Source organism: Canis aureus, chromosome 28 (assembly GCF_053574225.1).
Source record: "Canis aureus isolate CA01 chromosome 28, VMU_Caureus_v.1.0, whole genome shotgun sequence".
NCBI lineage: Eukaryota > Metazoa > Chordata > Mammalia > Carnivora > Canidae > Canis > Canis aureus.
This window is the reverse complement of record NC_135638.1, coordinates 14,962,394-14,972,906: the sequence shown is the minus strand read 5'-3', so window position 1 is coordinate 14,972,906 and position 10,513 is coordinate 14,962,394. Positions and strand designations below refer to the sequence as shown.

At 37.9% G+C, this 10,513-nt stretch overlaps 1 long non-coding RNA gene across 6 annotated transcripts in view; it reads left to right on the top strand.

Annotated features, from left to right (window-relative positions):
- The window catches only part of LOC144300457 (uncharacterized), a 92,520-nt gene that overhangs the window by 70,288 nt on the left and 11,719 nt on the right, over positions 1-10,513 (top strand). For 2 of the 6 annotated variants that reach the window (XR_013367098.1, XR_013367099.1), the window contains exon 6: positions 78-196. The exons of the other annotated variants lie outside the window; for them this stretch is intronic. This is a non-coding gene — a long non-coding RNA (uncharacterized LOC144300457). The remainder of the gene's footprint in view (positions 1-77; positions 197-10,513) is intronic. 6 annotated transcript variants of the gene reach the window in all.

Below are 10,513 nucleotides of genomic sequence, written 5' to 3'. Positions count from 1 at the left end.
CAGCAGTAGGGAGCAGAGAACACATTTTTTAAAACCCAAACTACCTTACGTGTCCTCATTTCTTCAAATAAAACCAGCTGGGCAGTCTCCTGGGAGACCCTTGAGCCAGAGCTGGTTCCAGCTCCAAGGACCAGGGAAGAAGTGCAGGGTTCGGTATAATTAAACTATAAGTGATTCCGAAGGCCTCAGAAAGAAAGTGAGTATTGATAAATCTGGATAATATTTGAATCAAGGTTTCCAAATGCCTCTTCACAAATAACCCACTACTCTTCTGGATTTGTATGTCTATCTAATCATGGTAAATAACTTAAAAATCCAATCTGTCCAATTGTTTTATTTAAAGCCAGTTCCCCCAAAGTTTTGCTGTCCTGTTTCTCTTTGCTCTGCATATTCTAATAATTCCACATATTCTGTTAAAATCTGACATTTCTCAGGGCGTCTGGGTGGCACCCTTGGTTAAGCTACTGATTCTTGGTTTCGGCTCAGGTCATCATCTCAGTGTCATGAGATCGATCCCTTCATCGGTCTCTGTGCTCAGCACAGAGTCTGCTGGAGATTCTCTGCCTCTGCCCCTCCCCACTGCTCTCTCTCAAATAAATAAAATCTTTTTGTAAAAAGTAAAATAAAATAAATCAGACATTTCTAACGTTTCAAAAGCTTCTGATACACGACTCCAATAGATGCCTCTGCTATATGCTTTCATTCTGTCTCTACGTATCATCTTTCTATGTATCAACTATCAATCCACCTACCTACCTAATTAACTATCTTCATAAGATTCATGCCTCTCAGCTCCTAAGACGCTGAACAATCATACGTGTTAAATACCTGCCTCCCCTGAGAGACTGTAAATTCTACTAGGACATGGATTGTGCCCGTGGTGTGGTGGTCTCCACTGTTCCCTGGGATCTAGCAGAGGAGGTGACACACACAAGAGATGAAGAAGTAATTGTTCAATGAGTGAATGGTTCTTTTCTGAGAGCAGATACTTTTTTTTTTTTTTTAGTTTTTATTTATTTATGATAGTCACACAGAGAGAGAGAGAGAGAGAGAGAGAGAGGCAGAGACACAGGCAGAGGGAGAAACAGGCTCCATGCACCGGGAGCCCGACGTGGGATTCGATCCCGGGTCTCCAGGATCATGCCCCTGGCCAAAGGCAGGCGCTAAACCGCTGCACCACCCAGGGATCCCAAGCAGATACTTATTATCATTGGTTATCAATTTCCCGGGATGCTAACTCTATTACAGTCACCAACTTACCCTCTAACAGTCATGAAACATGTGCCTCTCCCTACTGGATCCCATCACGATCCCTCAAATATTTGCTATGTGGTGTTGCACAGCCCATCTGCACAGATCCACCTCAATGCTTAGTCTTTCACTCAGGAAATGCACATGAATTTGAGCGCTGGTACCATGTGAAATAGTTCAGATTTGCTCTATTTTTTAAATTGCTCAAAAGAGTGTGTATTGTTACTAAGGGTGTATTTGTATTCACCTCCCAGCCTGTCATGACCCATCAGCCTGCTGAGACATAAAAATGAAGGGCAGCTGCTCTAGACTTGTGCTTCCAAAGTTTACTATGCGTACAAATCACCTGGTGTTTTTGTTAAAATGCATATTCTAACGCAGTAAAGCTGGAGTGGGGCCTGGAAGTCAGCTTTTCTAATACATCCCCCCAGGACTTGCCTCTCTACTAGTCTGTGGACCATACTTTGAGTAGGAAAGATTACTCCTCATCAAGCCAATCGAAATAAAGCTTAAAAAGTGTATAGCCTAACAAAATGTTTACATCTCTCTTAAAGATTTTTTTACTTTTTCACACTTTTTTGTCGCTTACTTTTATTCTCTTGTTTCGCTCACATCTCCCAATGGGAAGTAAGTTTGGCACAAATATCTTTAACAATAAAAATAACCTAAAACATAGTAATTTTTATTACTTCCAACAGTGCTGCAATGAAATGCACATGTCTCCCTGTATAAACCAGCAAGATTTTCTCTGGGTTTACTTACACCCTGAAGGAGAGTCCTTCCTTCATAGCAGAACTACATCTCCAACTTTATGTGGTATGGCCATCTGGCTCTACTCATCTTGCATAATTAAAACTTTATTAACAACAGCTCTCCATTTTTTAAGACTTTTTTATTTTTATTTATTCATGAGAGACTCAGAGAGAGAGAGAGAGGCAGAGACATAGGTAAAGGGATAGGCAGGCTCCCTGGGGGGAACCTGATGTGGAACTCGATTCCAGGATCTCCAGATCATGCTGTGAGCTAAATAAAGGCAGATGCTCAACCACTGAGTCACCAGGCATCCCTCTATTGAACAACAGCTCTCTATTGCTCCCACCCTGCAGCCCTGCAGCCACGTTTGTACACTCTGCCTCTATGAGTTTGGGTATTTTAGATACTACCTAGAAGTAGAATCATGAAGTATTTGTCCTCTGTGACTGGTTTATTTTCCTCAGCATTATATCCTCCAGGTTCATCTATGTTGTCACAAGTGGCAGGATTTCTTTCTTTTTTAAGCCTGAGTAATATTCTATTGAATACATATACCACATTTTCTTTATCCATTCATCTGTCAGTGGACACTTGAGTTGTTTCCATGCCTTGGCTATTGGGAATAATGCTGCACTAAATGTGTGAGTGCAGATATGTCTTCCAGATTCTGATTTCCCTCGAATTTATACCCAGAAGAGGGATTGCTGGATCATACAGTAATTCTACTTTTAACTTTTCAAGGGGCCTCCACATTGTTTTCCACAGCTGCTCTACTGTTTTTCTGGGAGAGGACACCAAAAAACATATGTAACAAAAGCAAAAGTAGACAAGTAGGACTGCGTCAAACTAAAAGGCTTCTCCACAGAAAAGAAATCAACAGGATGAAAAATCAGTCTACAGAATGGAAGAAAATATTTGCAAATCATTTATATGATAAGGAATTAATTTCTAAAATATATAAAGAACTCCAACAACTCAATAATTAAAAAATAATAACTGGATCAAATACTCTATAATTTCTTTCAAAGCCTAAAATCATTACTTACTATATATGAGGTCTTTTTGTTCTTTTAATTTTTTTTTCTTATCAAATTCCCCTGGTAAAATGAGAAACAAAGGGAAGGAAGAGGTCACAGAAAAACAGAAAATTTTACAAGCAACATAAGTTCTATTATCGTTCAGATTTTTACATTAGTATTCAATACTGGGGGGATAGGGGTTATCTCACATATTTTAGATTTTTTAGAACAAAAGAAAAAAAATCAAAAGTGTGGATCCTTTCACAAAGAGCCTTAATCTGGATGTTTTTTCCAGAAGGAAATAAACCCAAAGGAGGAAGGTGTCTCTTGGCAAACCTGTTCTCAGTTGCTAAGTTCTAATTATGTCATCACTGCCTTGCCTTGGTACTAAGGGGAAGACTGATTTAGTTCTGACACTCCCTGAAGCTCACGAGCAAGTGACTCACCTTTTTTTTTTTTAAGATTTTTATTTATTCATTCATGAGAGACACAGAGAGAGAGGAAGAAACATAGGCAGAGGGAGAAGCAGGCTCCCTACTGGGAGCCTGATGTGGGACTCAATCCCAGGACCCCAGGATGATAATCTGAGCCAAAGGCAGACGCTCAACCACTGAGCCACCCAAGCACCCTGTGAGTCACCTTTCTTAATTCCTGTGGTGTGTCTCTCTCTCTTTATACTTCCTTCACCCAAACTCAGAAAACTCTGTTTCTTTTACCCATTTTAAATCCACTGGAGAACAAAATGTGTTCTAGAATAAGTTGTTCTAAAGAATGGAACATCTAGAAGTCAGACTATATATTCTTGCACAGTACTAAAAAATACACAAATGAAAAGACACTGAAATAGCTCCTCTTTAGAAGCAGTGAGTCACTTTTCCAGCTTTCACTGCTTCACTCGGTATAGGAATACCCTTTCTTCTATGATATCTGCTACTTTCCAGTAATCTACGAACAGAGTGTATTTAGCCGAGTTATAGCTGGGGAACACAAGAAGAATCTTCCTGCTAAATCCACATTATGTCACTTTGTCTTCACATTTCTCTGTAACTTAAAATAGTCCATCCAAATTTTCCAAGCCTTGGAAATCCAATTATGCCTAAATTTAAACTTGGGGAAATTGTTACCCTGAAGTTTTAAAATTTGAAATGGCCTGAAGAGTCAAGAAGGTCATCAGTGATCCATTAAGCCATACATAAACATGTTAATGCAAAATAACTTCAGAAATCACTTATGAGAATCAAATGTTTACTTTCCATTTAATCCGAAACTTCCAATGATATATCCCTCTTAGTCCAATTTCACACCCTTTCATTTAGGCAACAAGTTAAACCTCCTGGAGGCACTTGTTTTCTTTGCTTTTCATGTAGTTTACTATTCACTCTGCCCTGCTTTTCCTTTCTACTCATTTATCCGTGTGAAAAATGTGTTGACATGAAATATTTTAATATGGAAGAAAAATCTTTACATGATTCATTCTTCTCCAGCAGCTATGAAGTTTACACTATTGTTACACTGTATTGCTCATATTTTCACTTGCTGCCTAGGAAACCCCCAAATTATATTTCTTTATCTGAAGTATCAGAGCCTCTGTTTCCATTAAAAATTAATAAATGCAGTATGAGTTATAGCACTAATATAGTAGACTCGAGAAAATTAATAAATAAGATCATGGAGTCATAAATTGCCCTTAAAAAAAAAAAAAAGCTGAAACTTGCCACTCCCTTTTCTTCTCAATTTGTCTTGGTGGCTATTTGATTCCCTCTCCTCTGTACAGAATTCTTCCAATTGTCACCAGCGTTCCAGCTGGATCTCAGGAGCCTAAAGTGCTTCCCTTCCCAGACCACACAATACCTCTTGGCTCTCGGTGTCCATCATTGTCTTCCACGTGAATCTAAACCACGATACTTCTTACCCTGTTTTGTTGCTAAATAAAACCTGTGACTCTTGGCTTCTGAGTACTGTATCTAAAACATGCCATGCATCAGGCATTCAGAATAAAGTCATGAAAGCAACAGCACCCCCCCTCCCCAGCATGTCTAGGTCGACTCCTTAATTCCTGACTTCTGATCTCTCAGAAGGGGAGAATATGAGGCAGCAATGAGAGAATGAGTTGGGGTCTAGGAAGGATCTGGGCTTGAATTCAGACACACCTAGTTGACCTTGAGAAAATCATTTACATTTTTGTGTCCCTTCTATGTACTGAAGATGATTAAACGAGCGGGGATAGGAAAAATAGCCAGCATGCACTCAATACATAAACAACATTCCAGGGATTTGATGCCTTCATAATGTACTTTAGAAGAATGTTTGAACAGTGTTTCCTTTTTTTGCTCATTACCCACAACCCTCCTCTGCTCACCTACCCTATTCCCTGCTGGTTTTGGGTTCACTGTGCAAGTGCAAATTTAAATCCTCTGGCATTCCTTTTAGCCTGGGTTCTAAATTTACGTTCCGATAAGAATATGTATCCAAAATGACTGAAATATAAAATAACTGAGAGAAGCAGTCGTGTATGTGTCTCATTTTTGATCTTGGCATTTTAATTTATGGAGGTGACTGAGTAACACTACAGAGGCCAATGGTACTGAAAGAAGAATGTAGTACTTACATTTCTCTAGAGAAGGAGGCACCATGTCATGCAGGGCCACATGGGAAGAACCAGGGTTTGGTCAGGAGGTGGAAGCAGGGGCAAGGGGAAAGCCTCAGCTGTAGCCTTCTTTTTGGTGTTTCCACAGGAAAGACAAGGCAGGACAAGGGGAACAATATAGGATTAGCTATTTTGAATAATTCTGGAGTATTTAAACTGCAGAAACAGTTTCTAGCTGCCTGGTACCTGACCCTGGGATGATTTAGGGCAGGAGAAATATTGGCTTGATGTGTAGATTAATAGAAGTTGTTGGGTGAATAAATGGCCAGATTGGCTGATTTGCATTTGAAAGGCACACTGCCTGGGGAGGGGTGGGGTGGGCTCTGTTATCTCTTAAGAATTGGCTAGCCCTGGGAGGGGCAATCACTCCCCAGCCAGCAAGCTTTTTTAAGATGGCAAAACATCATAATATAATGAAAATAAAAAAATATGATTAATGCAATAGGGAAAAGAAAAAGGATATGCCCTTGTATGACATGAAAGGGAAACATTCCAAAAATGAAAAGAGATAAATGCCACTTTTAATAGAGATATTTCAACCATGAGGCCTTTTTTTGGCATAGTGAAAATGCTGTTTTTTAATTTTTTAAAAAAAATTTAATGCTAAATTTAAAAAAAATTTTAATGCTAAATTTTTTAGTGAACTTTTCATCAGTGGCTCCAAGCAAGTGTGTCCACACCAATTCTTTGTCTGTGAATATTTGATATAAATATGGGGATGAAAGAAATACCTTTCACTTTTTTTAGTCACCTTTGCTTCAGCGGGGTATTCAGTTTTCTAAGTCAGGATGAGTCAGGCTAGGAAGTATAAACCTTGCCTTTTCTTCCCACACCTACCTATATCCACATCTCGGCTTCCAAATCAGCATTCTCTGCTTCATCTGTGTAACAATCATTCTTTGAGGACTTGACTTCTGTTAGAAACTACACCATGCCCATGCCGTAGAGCTTTAACATCAGTAAAACCATGCAACCTTCCTAGGAGCTCAAAGTCCCTGAAAGAGGCTAATATGTTTCAATGGGATAAGGAGATTAGTAAAGTTTATTTAAGTAGATAGTAGATTAGCAAAAGTAGATTAGTAGTAAGTAGATAAGTCATGTCTGTGCTGCTCGAGTCTGTGCTGTCCAATACAGTACCTACTAGCTAGCTCAAGTCATTAATGAACACTTGAAATATGCCTCGTCCAAATTGAAGTATAAAGTATATGCTGGTTTCATAGACTTGGGTAAGAAAAAAAAAAGATGAAAATACTCATCAATATTGTTATATTGATTACAATATTGAATACCGATAATATTTTTGATATGAGTTAAAATTATTAAAATTAAATTTACACGTTTCTTTTTTTGTCAGTGTGGCTATTAAATTTTTTTATCACATATACAGTTTGAATTTATGACTTTAATTACATTTCTACTGAACAGTGATGATCTAACTCCTACAAGCGGTCCTTTAGACACCAAGCATCAAAAAACAAAGCAAAGCAAAATTTAAAAACCCCTGAGGGATCCCATTATGCTCAAAGTCTTCAGTGCTGATCTACTCATCTCACCTGTCCATGTTCACAACAACTGACCTAGAGAAAGCTTCTGTTACCTCCCACGTCAGTAAACAGCAGATCCCAAATGAACTCTCTTTTTCTGTTTATCAACAACCTTGTAATTACATCCCTTGTATAAGAACATTTGATTCACCACACAGTAATGTCCATTTTTTTTCCTAAACATTAACTCTTATATAAATGTCCAGTGTCCTATTGCCACTCAAATCCATCCAATATAGATTACTCATCATCTTCCTTTTCTCTTACTGCTATGCTTTTACTCTCTATTTTGGAAAGCCCTCTCCAGAAAATTTACCTGTAACCATCCTACTCAGACTATAACATATCAGCTCAGAATTAACATAATAGCCCAGAATTAATCTTTCTCTTTTCAGGTACTTTGAGGTCTTTGCTGGCATCTCTTTGATGGCACTTACAACATGGTATCTTGCAGTACTGTTGATTGTGTATATTTTTTTTTTTTGTATCTTTTCCAAAGCTCTAAGTACCTTGAGGGAAGGATACATTTATATGGCCCTCAGGACAAAATCTTATATTCAGTAAATGAAAGTAAAATGTGATTTGAAGTTTGCAAGGTATTGGAAGGGAGAGTCACCCCTGGTTTGACCCAGAGCGCATAGCAAACTGAAATGACTTCCAGGTAACAAGCATTTCTGTAGCGAACCTACTTGCAGGTGATGTGTGGTAACATAGCATTAAGGAACTCACACAGCAGTCGTTTTTCATGTTGGCTTTTCAGTGAAAGCATTGATAGGTTGATCATGAGTAAGAGTGAAGCAACTACAGAGATCATGACTGACAGGGCAATCCCAACATCCCTCAACACCTGCTTGCTTATTAGACTGGACTATATCACACATGAAGAAGTGACCCATTTGATACATACAAGGCAAATTGGAACAATCATTAAACAACAGGTTAGGAAACTAACCCAAAAGAAACATTCTAGAAAAGCTAACTATGAAGAAGGCAACTTCAGGCCATGAATCACAGCTAGTTTTAATCATAGAGCAAGGATGAATTGAGCATTTTTGCATGTCATGTCCTCAAGCAGATTATACTTTCCAAGAGGCCTGAAACCATGTCTAACACATCTCTTTGCTTAAGTACCCATCACATCAATGGGTACATAGTGGGTTGTATAATATTTTTTGAAAAAGGAAATTTTATTTCCATCCAGCAGGTGGCCATCTGAAATTACTTGAAATGTCACATCCAGGTGGACAGAATAAATTAATTTAAATAAATTTTAGTTGACTTAAATAAAGTTTTGCCTTAATAGAGTATGGATAATGAACCACCATAACCCCAGAATGTTTTTTAACACAAAGATATTCTTTTCCTTGTTGAGATAGGCAAACTATGGAGAAGTAGAAAAACATGTAAATATCAAGACAGATTGATTTCTAAAAAAGAAGTCAACTGGTTCAAATTGCAGTATCCATTGAGCTGATATGGGTTAGTTGATATATCTGAGAGTCCCAAATCTTATGGTGGAGGCATTGCCTCATGAGTCTGATGGGGGATGATAGGCAGATGCGAAAAATAGTCTTGATTCTAGGGCAGTCATGTGGCAGTCATGAAAGCATCACTGGCTTTCATATACAAGCCAGGGACTTCATACAGACATCAATGAGGGGAAAGTAACAAAGAGGGCTCACCCAGGTATATGGCCTCAACCAAGGATTATGGCATCTGAGGCAGGCTTCTGTCTCAGCAGAAATTTCAAAACAAACCAGGAATGATACAGAACCCTTTCTTATAACCTCAATGAAAAAAAGTAAGGGTTAGAGAAGTATCTGCCTCCACAGACAGAAAGACAGACAGAGGAAAGAAGTGATGAAAGGCTCTCAAAAGGGTATATATTTTTATGGGAATTCACAAAGGATGGAATAATTCTACATGGAAGGATCAGAGAAAGTTTCATAGAAGCAGCACAGCAGGTATCCAGTACAGCAAAGCTGTCTTAATCCTAGCCCTAGACACTGGTTTGAATGGAGCTTGGCCCTCATTAACCAAGGACTAATCCAGGATTTGGGTCAAGTCTTCAGAGCCAGGGTAGGCCAGTACTCATGACGGGATTCCTTTTTAACAGAGTAAGAAATCTGCCTTCATAAATATGTGAGAAGAAGCAAACGGCTGTCGTTTGTCCTTCAATTCAAGCTTTTTGTGGAAATTGATTTTTTTTTAATGCAGTAAAAAAAAAAAAAAAAGAGGCTAAAGGTCTTCCTAGTCAACCCGGGAACACTCTTAATATCTATCTACCGGGAGTAGCTGTTATGAGAAGGGATTGTTGTGCCTCGTAGAGCAAAAATACTCTTTCCTAAACAAAAGGCATAGAGATGGGAAAAGAAGAAATACAGTCTCTATTTGCAGATGCTATGAATATCTACATAGAAAATATTGATGAATCTATCATAAAAAGGAAAAAAAAATCTTAAAATTTGTCAAGGTTACAGAATGCAAGATTGACACATTCATATCAATCATATTCCTATGATTGCTTGTTCTATGTTGCTTGTTACAAGCAACAAATACGTTGAGACCAAAATTTAAAATACGATGCCATTTATTATCACTCTCCCAAAAGGAAATAGTAAATAGTATATAGTAAAGCCTAAAAAGAGGATATGAAAAAAGTATATGCAAGATCTGCATGCTAAAAATTATAATATCCTGAGGCAAGAAAGCAAAGCTTTAAGTAAATCAGCACGTTGTGTACATGGATTGGAAGATTCAATAAAGCAAACATGAAAATTGTCCCCAAATCAATACATAGGTTTAAATGAAGTTCTACAGAATCCCAAGATCTTTGTACATCTAGAAAATCTTACTCTAAAGTTTATATGGAAAGGCTAACAATAGACTAACAAACTAGAATAACAAACAATTTTGAAAAAGAAGAAAGTTGGAGAAATAATTCTATAGATGACTTACTACATAGCTACAGTAGCCAAGACAGTATGGAGGAATGTAAATCAATGGAATAAAGAACCCAAAATAGATCTCCACAAACATTCCCAACTGAATTTGGACATAAAAGCTAGAAAATTCATGGAGGAAGGGTACACTTTTCAGCAAATGGATATTAGAGAATAAAAAGATAAGCTACAGACTGGGAGAAAATATTTGCAATCCACATATCTGATACCTATAAAAAGACTTGTATCTAGAATACAAAAAGAACTCTCAAAACTCAACAATTAAAAACTTTTCAGTTAGAAAATGGGCATAACACATGAGCAGAGGTGAGTGGCAAATAAGCATATAAAAAGATG